General features: G+C 39.2%; 1 protein-coding gene across 7 annotated transcripts in view; it reads left to right on the top strand.

Moving 5' to 3' along the window:
- The window catches only part of LOC109956477 (alpha-1,3-mannosyl-glycoprotein 4-beta-N-acetylglucosaminyltransferase C), a 98,954-nt gene that overhangs the window by 15,313 nt on the left and 72,279 nt on the right, over positions 1-11,362 (top strand). The window lies entirely within an intron of this gene.

Below are 11,362 nucleotides of genomic sequence, written 5' to 3'. Positions count from 1 at the left end.
GCGGTTTTGAAATTCAAATCTGGTCGTTGCCATCTTGGTAGTGCTTCACTCCTGCTAATCCAAAAATGAGGAAAGAGGCAGCGCATTAGTGGAGCTCACTAGACAGCTAGCAGCTAGCCAGCTATGGCAACTCCCTCACACCTGTCCCTCAAAGCAGCCCCACTCTTAATTATGCATAACTTTTAGCCTCACAATTTATACTGGTGAGTTTTATAACAATTTGCACCCTGTGCAGTTGACATGGAAGAAGAAATTAGCTATAGAGACCAAAACTGTTTTTGTACCAGGCTGTAAACATGTTCATTTTATCTGTAAAGTTGGGCATTTTAATTTGGGAGTCTACGGGGATCGACTCCCTTTTGGAGCCAATCTCGAGAGGGCATTTGAGAAACTGCAGGTTTTAACACTATTGCATTGGCTTCATTTCTCAGCCTTGGAGGCTTCTGCTTGTGCTAAGCCAAACTAAACTAAGCAGCTGCTGGCTGTAGCTTCATATTTACTGTACAGCCATGAGAGTAGTATCTATTTTCTCATATGAAATCAATAACTACAATTCCTAAAATATTAGAACTATTCCGTTAAGTGTTTCTTCTTCTCCTTACCCAGGCTGCTGCCTCCATTAATACAGTAATGTAGGCTAATTCGCTTTTTTTTTTATGGATGTCACTTGCCAAGGTAGTTTTTATTTAGTATTTAATTTATCAACTTCATACACCCGCACACCTACATTACTCTGGTACTGAAAATTACATAAGAGTTATGTAAGAACTCCCAAAATAGTATTGATGCCACAAAACATTTTTCCCATCACTAAAATCTAGCAGAATATTAGATTAGTCACAATATTATTATATATAGTACTCAAACAAATTTCTTGACTTCAAAAACTAGTTACCAGAGGACAGTTTAAAAAAAAAAACTTTACAATTAAAGCTTAATTGTCATTATTTTCAGTTCACTAAACTACATAAATAAAAGTAACTAGAAAAGGCGCCCAGTTGGAAAAGAGCCAGAATCACACAGCTGCATTTGGATGTTCCGGCTTTTTCTTTGTCATTGTTAAAGTATGAATGTCATCCTCTGAGGTCTCAAGCTAACGTCTGTCAAGGTCTTTGTTTAGTGTTTTGCACAGTTATTTTAATTTGCCGATGTTGTACGGGAATATTATTGGCCAAGAGGCTTTGCAGGGTGCCAGCATCTAACAGTAATGAGCTGAGAACATGGGCTTTCTCAGTGTTTGCTCACTGTGGAACTTAAGGCAACTTACACCACGCTGCCTGCCAAATACTAATCTGGTGCTGAAATAAGGTTCTGAGTAATACTTGATTTTGACACTGTTAAAATCACAGGCTATTTAGAAACACTGAATGCCACTGTGGCTGAGCTTTGTTAATTGTAGTTCACTCTGAACTAACTCTGGGAGCGTTTTTCAGTCAAAATGTGTGGTCATGACATACACTTACGTGAGCGCTATGAAAGGCTATCATGTTATTAAGAGATTGTTTTTCCAAAAAATTTAATTTGGATCTTTGGATTTTGGAAGTGCTATTTGTTGATCAGCAGGAGTTTAGTTATAAATTCCATTTTTATAGTCTCACTTCGCTCTCTGTTTTATTATCAGTGTTTATTGTGAGTCAAAACCCAAACTGTCCCTAAAACCTGTGCCATTTTTGACTGACAGCACAAATGAATTAGGAGTAAAGCCAACACAGTTTTACCTGGATCTGTATCAGTTCTGCTGGATGCACATGCAGGGTCACACTGTGGCACTGGTCACCACAGATGTGTCTCCTATCCCCTGGCTTCTCCTTTCCTTTGTGTCCTCGGTGGGATAATGTGAGCAGGTAGAGACAGAGCAGTAGAATGAATGGGCGGCAGAGGCAGCAGTGAGGTGGACCAGAGAGATTAGGTGGGAAATTGACACTGACAAATCTCATACATTAAGGCTTACTGGGAGGCAGCTATCGGTAGAAGAGGCAGCAGGTACCATATCCCATAAATGGCACTAGGTTTCTTTAATACTCTGCTTGCAGCACTTTGGAAAGCTAAACTACCCTATTGTCTACAGCACAAAAGATAAGAAACCCAGATGTACTCAGAAACGTTTCTTTTGACTAATGTGTTTACATCTAGAATAATGAATAGAATGAAGAAGATGAGAGTAATTCATTTAAGCTGTTCTGGCTAAATAACAAAGCAAATATCAGCAAAACTGTTTCATTTCCCTTTGGAACTGGAGCTTTTTCTTGCTTGCTTTAATGAGATACTGTAAATCCACCCGTCTTTGATATGGAGTCCTAGTTACTGTTGTTAGAAGCCCAGTAGCCTTTTGATCTGTTCTCAAGGTGTTTACACACCTTTTCTTTAAAAATGAAAGAGAAAGTCAGTTTACAGCATTTACATACATTTACCATCTTTTGAGTCTCCAGAGGACCTAAAAATGAACCCTAATTATTTTTGAACAGTTATTCATGTTTCTTTTTACACTGTACAAAAATTAATTGGCCAATTTATAGTTTTATCTAAATAAGCTATATTTGAGACTTAGTCTATTCTTGCCGTCAGCCTTTTGAAAATTGTCTATATGCTGTATGCTTCTTTGCATCCCGAGCATACAGTCTAATTACCAAACATAAACAACTTTACGGCTCCACAGTACTTGGTGTTTGCCTGAGTGTTATTCCCAGTGACTTAACCCTGCTCAAGAGGTTCATGGTGTGTTCCTTTAATCTTTATTTATTTTGGACAGTGAATTTGCTTTCCTGTAAAAGGGCCGATGCCCTCGCTGTTGCCTAGCAACAACCTAAGTCCATGGGACTTTACAGGTCTCTTTTCAACTACCTTGACATTTGTCCTCTTTAGATGTATGGAGACAGTTTAGTTGAGTATCCATCATTATTTGAAAATGGAATGAAATGTGATTTTCCATGATGGAAAAATGAAGGTGACAACTGTCTTTATGGAAGGCGTGTTTTATATCTGTGTTCTGTCACAGTGAAAACTGTTTACCGATGTATGAGTTACTTAGGCAATCAAGACGTCAGAGTAATATATGTATACTGTACAAATATGTGTCTACTGTTGTTTTGGTTAGATTCCAAATAGGCTCAATTCATACAACTCTTGCAATATTACAAAAATGTTTTGTTTTATAGCAGCCATAACAGATGTTACAGAAAAAATACTGTACAGGAGCATCTTGGGAAAGGCAGCTTCACACAGGCTGTGTTTCATTCAGACTGTTGAATTCATCAGACTTTTTATTTTGGTGGTTCATCAAGGAGACAAGCTGTTAAATATTCATGGCTGCGTTGTGTTCTTAAAATAAGGCTCATTAGCACTCCCAGCCTTTTTCAAGTTCCGTCTTTCTCTTGTCACTCTCAAAAGACCAACACAAACATGTTATTCATTTCACTATCTCTGCACTCAAAGTGGGTTAGAACATTATACCGAAAGATGCCTTTTTGGTTTTTGAAGTCCAATCAATACTGTCACTACTGTCACACATTAACTCCTGTTCAGGGACCCTTAAGAGTATTAACTGAATCAGCTTAAGTGTAAAAAAATTCTTGAAAGGGGGGAAAACATTCTTCAAACAGAATTACACATATTGTATTTCCAGGCCGGTGCATCGAAAAAGTTGGATGTGGTTCAACTTTTGCTACACCGGATGGTGATATCATCCAGCAAAGATGTCGTGCTGACACATATGGGGGCCGATCGGGAACCGGGCACCCACAGGAAGAAGATTTTTATGTTTACCTAGCATGAGCATTCACTGCTATTCACTGTCAAGTTTGGGCCACAGTTACAGACACACCTAATGTTAGCTAGGCTATTGGATGTTAAACTATATATTTTTTATTTTTTTAATCCATCAGTGCTGATACGCTGGTGGTAGAAACTGGTGCCAGCAAAGAGTAGGCCATATCGTACACACCTACAGCACTCCCCCTACAAATCCTCACCCCTAACCAACACAGCCCCCTGCATAAAAACACTGCAGGGAGTTGCTTTTTACTGCATTTGCCCACTGAGTCATGTGATCATCTCCTAACCTCCCAACAAAGATATTCAGGTTTATGGTGATATGAAATGGAAACAAAGTGGAACCAGATGGCATTTAATGATTGACTTGAGTGCTGTAGTTTAACAAAATTGTTTGTTGACAGAAACTCAATATTTTAATAAACTAATCATTAGTTTTCAGTTTGATGAATCCTACATGAAGACAAGGCCATCCTAAAGTCAGCTCGGATTCAACCTTACCCAGACATTCACAAATAAAATATTCAGGGTGAACAGCTTGATGAAATTTTAGTGGTGAATATATAATCTGCTTGGAATTGTGTATTTGTGCATATGTGAATGTGCAATGTGGATTCGAAGAACATTTATATTAAAGTCTTTAATAAAAAATACACTTTAATAGGTAACCTGATAATGGATAATGATTCTCAGTTCCTGTGTAAATGTTTTACTAATCCATCTGTTATGTTATTTAAAAACCCAGTTTTGTTTCATTGGACACTTCAGCATTTTACACACAAAGTCCCCACAATGTCAGTGTGTATACAGGTTTCAATCCCCACAATGTAAGTAATACCAGGCACATGCACAGGCACCCCTAGGTTAAGTCATTTCTGCAGAAGGAAGGTTCACCTCACTTACAGGCAACCTATTAACATCTCCTTCATCAGTGCTTTCATAGTTCATGGTCTAGTTACATCAAATGTTAATGTCCTGTTTGTGCATGTTTGTGTTTTCATGTCTGAACTGAAAGCTTTAGCTACAATAAACATCTCTTGGTGTAATCTTTACCGTAGCTTCAAACTGAAGTTTCAGACTTACTTTTTAGCAGCCAGGTTATTCAGGACCTCTACACATATATTCATCCCTATGGCTATTCAGAAGGTCATGGATGGATTGTGGCCTGTGAAAGGACAGCATTAATGGTGCAAAGTGATTTAACGGAGCTAAAAAACCTGCTGAAAGCAGACGATGGGCCAAATGCCAGTGGTTTTTCTCTCTGTGGACATGGCATTCAGGCTGATGTGCCACACTAGGATAATGTACTGCCCTCAGATTGCTGGAGTGCTACTGAGCCTGTGGGATGCATGATTAGCCTGTGCCCAGACCTGATACGCAGTAACCAGAGCCAAGCACCAACAGATGAATAGGAAGAAGAGGGGCAAGGAGACTGGATGGGAAATGGATAGACAGAATACAGAGGTCTGACCATAAAGTGCAGGAAACAGCTCTAGTTTGAGTGGTTTTATTTGGTACAAAGAGAATGCATTTGCCATTGAATTGCTGGAACCTACTTGTTTTTCCAGTGACCTATACCAGTATGGTTTCTTATAAAAATTCATGCTAGGCCCTTGGAGAGCTCCAATGTGAGTGACAAATTTTAAAAGGGGTGACTAAATGGTAATCACTCTGAAACAGCAAAATGGCAGCAGTGGTGCACAAAGCATTTGCAGCATTACTCAGTAGGACACAGGTAATTTTAATTCAACCTTAGGTCAATGTGGCACATTTTAGCTGGGTTTTCTATAGCCCCTTTTCCACTGCCTGGTACCTGCTCAACTCGACTCATTTCATCAGTCAAATGTTAGGGATGGTACCTGGTACTATTTTTGATATCACCCCTGTTGAGGTGATACCCAAATGGTGATGTGTAAACACTGCAGACTAACAAAATGGCCAGAGGAAAATCACATCATCGATGTGCGAGAAGTCCTGGAGCAAAGAAAGTGCCTTTTTTAAAAGCAATGTTACTTAATGCTAACCGCTACTTTACTGTAGTTACTATACTAAATAAAAACAGCCAATCACTGAGAATCAAGAACAGCATAACTTTAATGTCCTCCATTGTTGCTGTCATTTGCTGATGACATCATGATACTGTAATGCAGCGTCAGCATGACAACCAGCTACACTGAGAGGGGACCATCTGCAGTGGAATAACAAGCAACCGGTACCAAAAGGGAGTAGGTGCTTATCGCAACATAGCATGCACTGATAGTTAGCCTGCAAGCTAGCATGTCTGTGGGTTGCTTCTCTTGAATTGTGCTTGATGCATCTTGACTGCCATCTTATGTCACCCTAGATTAATTAATTGAGTTTAAAACATTTTAGCAAAATGAAAATAAAAAAAATCTCAGTTGATGTTAAAAGCTCAAAAAATGCTCTGTCTCCAACTACAGTCAGTGTTAGAGCTGTAGGCTTTGCCTTCTGATTATTTTGTTTTTGACCCTACAGAGAGTCGCTCGTGTTCACAAGTATTGGTAAAAACCACTGTAAATGAAAAACACGTACGAGTCAGAAGATGAGGAGAAATGCAGTCATGTCTGATCAGGCTGGATTAACAGAAAATTCTGTTTCCAGATTTCCAAGGGGGTGAAATGTGTGTACTTGGCAGGAGTCACTGCAAAGGCTACATAAGTCACTGCTGCCCTGAGGGCACTACATTATAACAGTCTGAAAGTCAGTGCCATGGACTGACATAAAATATAGCAGCTCATCATTGTTGTTCCTGCATTTGTGGTGGTTGTGTGGTTTATGCATGTTGTGCTCTGTTAGACCATGAATGCTGTGTACAGTCTAGAACATCAAAGCTAGTTATAATGAGGCAGACCTAGAGCGATTAATCACCCAATTAATTTTGATCAAGCTTTTTGTGTCAGAAACTAGAGAACTACCCATCACATTTCCACAGCCCAAGTTCAATTAGCTATGGATGTTGTATGCAACAAGAAAACAAACCCCAAGAACAAAAACAACTCAGTATTGAAGATGCAACATAAAGCTTGCAAAGGATACAGAAAAGCAAACAGAGCATTCATTTAAAATTCCTCTGTTATGGCTAAAAATCATAGGGATGCTCACATCCACCCCGAGTGCATCAACTTCAATCAAATTATTATTATTATATCATTAACTGTACAACAGTTTTACCCTTTCTTCCACCATTTGAAGGTACCCAGTCACTCACTGCATAGAGGACCTGTTTTTGCTACTGCTAATTACAAAAGAATCTCCACCAACATCACAAACCAAGCAACAGCTAAAAACTATTTAGTTAATCACCATAATAAGGCTCGTGTATCACAAATAAAAATGACAACTTAAACCCTTGATGTTGCATTCAGACTTGTCCTAGTGGGTTTGCTGACTCTGGAAACGTGCCAAAACATATAAGCTTTTTTTCCAAAAATAATATACTCAGATGTAACCACAACATTTTGTTTAGTAACTGCAATTTAACTACATATTCTTTCCTCAGTAACTGTAACAGATGGATTATTTTGTAATTTAATTATGTAAAGTCATTACATGTAACTAATTACTCCCCAACTCTGCTAATTAAGATGTCAGTAGGTTTTGTTTAGGTAAGCCTAATGCCTTGGCCATGGTGTTGACAACTGAGTCCTGTTTTCTGCACAATTTCTCATCAGCTTTGACAAAAGTCGGCTCTTGTGTAGACGTGACCCTCTTAACACTGCAATCTTGACTTAATTCCCTGCCATATTTCTCACTGTCACTCTGTAGCTTGTGGTATTTTTGCGTTATCATCACAACATTCCTTTGTAGGCTTTACCCATAAATATCATTTATGGGCTGTATACACAATGAGGCAGACAGGACACACAAAAGAGTTCCCCATAGGGAGCAGAAGAGAATAGCAGTTAAATGATCTGTCCTCCTCCAGGACAAGGCAACATTCAATCACTGAAGACAGTCCAGCTCTGAGGAATACACACAAACACACCACGTTATTGAGAGGAATAAGGTGAAATACATACGGCTTCATAAACAAGGTTTACACCACTCTCATGAAACACTCCTACTTCCATCATCAACCATTAATTATCAATCTGAACTCATAACATGGTTGATTACTGCCTTAAATTGTCTTTGCAGCCATGGAGCCACAGCCATTTTCACAGGGAAATTATGAAGTCAATGAAAAGTGTGACAATCACGATGATTGATGGTGTTTGTTTTATTGGAGGCTGTTTGTCTGCTCGGGCATGGGCGGGGTCCATGGAGAGGGCCATCACTGTGATGGCTGCAGTGTACACACTGTGACACTTAGTTCCCCGAAGCACACACAGGCTGCAGAATTTTTGAAAATGAACTAAAAGGCACTATAACAAAAAGACATTACATCTCGGAAAGGCGGCCCAGAAACAAATGTTGTTCTGCCTCAATTTTCTGCAGTGGTCTGTTTAAACATCATATTTAGTTTAAACAGAAACCAAAACATGCTGATTCCAACAACCCTTCCTTTCAGTTTCTACCAAATACTTCCTAGAAGGTGCAGTGTGCGATTTCTGACATCTAGTGGTGACATTGCAGATTGCAGTGTTGAGCAAAGTTCTCGTATATCGTCTTCTCACAGTGATTACCGTAAAGGTAGGACAAATTGCTCACTCAGAAAACAAATGAGGTTTCTGACTTGACTAAGCAAAAGCTAACGGCGGCTCACTTGACCGCAGTGGGTTACCCAGCACTGGTCGTGTTCTAGCAAGAGCTAGAAAACAAAGACTTGCATGTATGTTAACTTTACTTGTTAGTCTAAACTGCCTGCCCAACAGAAAACAAGCAGCTTCAGCCTATTTCTGGAAACATTTGTTCAGCATCAAGGATTTCCATCTGGGAAAGGCCACACCATTGTTTACCCTCATCTTGTGTCATCGACTATCCCATTTCTTCATGTCTTGGCTTCTTTGACGATGGGGATTCACACAGTCTTTCTTCTTTTTGTGTTAAAGTATAACTATGATCTTCCATTTCTTCAAATTATAGTGCCTAAACGGGCAGCGTAGCAGTGCAGTGGTTAGCGCTGTCACCTCACAGCAAGAAGGTTCCGGGTTGATTGGCGACTCTATTCAGGAATAAGCAGTATGGATAACAGATGGACAGATGGATAGTTCCTTAACTCAGGACAATGCTTCCTCTCGTTTCTAACATTATTTCTTCTTTGTTTTCCAAGCGCCTTCAAATCCAAGGTGCTACTTCACCATGACAATGTGAAGTTCACGCTTTAGAGCCAGTGTGTGGTTTGTCGATTCTAGGTTACTATAAAAAAACATAGTGACTCAACATGGCGGCCTTCATGATAGGAGAGCCTAAACAAAGGGAAGTTCAAAAGAAAACTAAAGAAAACTAAAGAAAACGTAACTACTCTTATTTTTTGTTGATTACACATTAATGAAATCATAATTATCCACACTATAGCCCATTTCTGCTAATAAATCCTTCTAGATCTTACACACTGCATCTTTAATCAACTTTGTCTTTTATGACTCCAGAGTTTCAAAATAAAGTTCCCTTAACTGACCTAAGCTTATGCTCTTATTTGATGAGTAGGACTTCTGCCCCAGCACGTCTTTCTGTGCCACTGACCACCACTTTCCGAGTGCCTCCTCATGCCTCATTGCCCTCAGGTGGTCCACAGTATGGTGAGTGGAGCACCACTTCTCATCCCCATATCCACCTGTGGGGTGATTGAAACAAGAGCGAGCTCTTGTCAGGGTCTCGGCCACCATGTAATTGAATTCTACCTTGTTTCACAGAGTGCAACAAAGCATAGCACTGGAGAGAGGGTAAATATACTTAGCACTTAGAGACAAACCTGGGCCACAACTGCTCAACAACAAACAGAGGTGCACGGTGTTGTTCGGTATCATTTATAGACACAGTGCTACTATCAAAATAAAATACTGTCAACAGTTGTGTCTGTGTGATTACAGTAGAATGGGGAGGAGAAGAGGAGGCATTCTGCTGTGATTCAACGAATAGATGTGGTTGTCCTACCAAATTCTTTTACTGTGAAATGCCTGCCACTGTTGAAATGGATTCAAAACAACACAGTCATCATGTAGACAGTGTGGGCTATAATTCTTTCTTCCCATTTCTATTATATTTATATGCTTATATGCCTTTTCATGTGCTTCACCAGAAAGCATGCAGCAACCAAGATGCAGATAAACAAAATGGGAAAGATGCTATTCCGCATTATTCATGTCATAATCGTTTAGCTGACTGATTCGCCTTGACAGACTTGTAATGGGACTGATTTTAATCATGACTAAAAATGGTTCTTGTTTACACAAGCCTTTAACTGCAAATCAGATAAGAAAGGAATATGTCAAACTGAGGTTCAGATTATAAAAGCAGAACACTTTCACTGTGTAATTGTTGGTTCAGACTTGTCTATTTTGGTTTCCTCCCTGGTATTTCTGTACCACCCTGGTCGGTGGCAAGGTGTGTACATTCTATGTGTGTATTTTTTAGTTTAAAAAAGGTGCAAGGAGGCACAACTCCAGTCTTTGCAGGGCAAACGGGATAACATTGTTGAGGCTGCTTCAAGGTAGGCATCCCTCCACTGAGGCGGGCTGCAGCCAGTGGCCCGTTTGCTGATCTAAGGAGATTCTCAGTGCAGGGCTCCCTCCAGAACAGTGCTTAATGGGTTTGACTCCCCAGCACACTGTTTCAGTCTAGAGGTCGATGAAGGCTTATTTGTTCCTCAACCACCCTTGTATAGTGCACTTCAAAGGGGCATTTTTCTGCCAGCACTTACATACTAATTACTGGAAAAATCATGTATTAACTTGGTCAATTTCAACACAGGCAGCATAATTTAACAAGCTGCTAGAAGTGATAGACTTTCTGTGCTGCAGAAACCCAGGGGTGCATTTCAACCCCAGAAAACTGGGGTTACTTAGTGGGGTTCACCACTTTTACTAGATTTGGTTACTTTGCTGTTGTTTCTGTCCCATTATGTCAAAGGATGACCATCTAAAAGTTCTAAATAGCAATTTAGTTATATATTTTTGGATTATTAGTGCAAAAACAACAACAAAAAAATCACTAAAAACAATTTCCTAAAATTTAATTTGGAACAAGGACCTGAGCTCTTACACAACCAATTGTGTAAATGAAACAAGTAGTTTTTGGACCTTTCTTACCTAATTAACTGCTATATTTAAAACTTTCTATTTATAAAGTTCTGTATTTGGAAAGTTTTACAAGAGACATCAAAATTATAGATAGCTAGATAGATAGATACTTTATTACAGACTCAAGGTCCAGATGTATAAATGCTAAAAAAAACAATAAAAACAATCAGCAATAAATAACAGACAACAACAAGAACAACAACCAATAAACAACTACCCTTTTAAAAGGCAGGTATACCAGTGTTTCCAAAGTACTGAAGTACAGTGGATACAGAAAGTATTCAGACCCCCTTAAATTTTTCACTCTTTGTTATATTGCAGCCATATGCTAAAATCATTTAAGTTCATTTTTTCCTCATTAATGTACACACAGCACCCCATATTGACAGAAA

This window comes from Monopterus albus, unplaced genomic scaffold (assembly GCF_001952655.1).
Source record: "Monopterus albus unplaced genomic scaffold, M_albus_1.0 scaffold19.1, whole genome shotgun sequence".
In the NCBI taxonomy this organism is placed as follows: domain Eukaryota; kingdom Metazoa; phylum Chordata; class Actinopteri; order Synbranchiformes; family Synbranchidae; genus Monopterus; species Monopterus albus.
This window is presented reverse-complemented; position numbering and strand designations above follow the sequence as displayed.